The sequence below is a fragment of the Tarenaya hassleriana genome, unplaced genomic scaffold, assembly GCF_000463585.1.
Source record: "Tarenaya hassleriana unplaced genomic scaffold, ASM46358v1 Cleome17, whole genome shotgun sequence".
Classification (NCBI taxonomy): domain Eukaryota; kingdom Viridiplantae; phylum Streptophyta; class Magnoliopsida; order Brassicales; family Cleomaceae; genus Tarenaya; species Tarenaya hassleriana.
In genome coordinates this window covers 1669563-1670508 of record NW_010965122.1, presented here as the reverse complement: position 1 = coordinate 1670508, position 946 = coordinate 1669563, and positions in this window count along the sequence as shown.

The window sequence follows — 946 nt, the reverse complement described above, 5'->3', positions numbered from 1 at the left end:
GGACTTAACCTAGGCACTCAACCTAAACCGATCTAGCGGACCTTAAACCAAGTCTAACCGGACAACACCCTAGGTACATCTTACCTAAACGGATCTAACACACTCTAGACCAGACCTGATTGGACTTAAAACAAGGTATATTTCTACCTAACCGACCTCCTAGACTCTCGCACAAACCTGATTGGACTTACCCTAGGCATAATTTTGCCTAACCGACCTATTAGACTCGAAACACAGCCTACCTTAAGACCTGATTACGTCTAACCAAGACCTAACTTAAGGCTACACAGACCTGATTAGTCCTAATCAGACCTACAACACCGAGTCTACATGGCCCCCAACAAAGTTCTAACCAGTCCTACGATCCCGAGTCTACCCGGTCCCTCACAAAAGTCCTAATCAGACCTACAACACCGAGTCTACATGGCCCCCAACAAAGTTCTAACCAGTCCTACGATCCCGAGTCTACCCGGTCCCTCACAAAAGTTCTAATCAGACCTACCCAAGTGATACCTAGACCCTAACAGCCCTAGTTAGATGACCAAAAGTCCCGACTAGACCACCACATGACCCTAATCAGACCTAAGCCAACCCTAGTCGACCAACCCCTGATTAGATGACCCTAAGTCCTAGTCAATCACCTAAAAGTCCTAATCATCAAACCTAAGCCAACCCCTATTGACTTACCAACCCCTGATTAGACTTTTAACAACCTAATCAGACCTAAAATAAGCCTAATATGACCTACTTTACTTCTGATCAGATCATATATATGTCTAAAACCAACTCCTACAGACCTGCCCTGATCCAAACCGATCCCTACAGACCTATACCTAGTGATCCTAGACATAACCAACCCCTAAACCAACCCGTTTTAGTCAAATCCCAACTAATCAGACCTAACCGGTCAATGTACCGAACTCTATGACTCAAAACTGGTACTTAG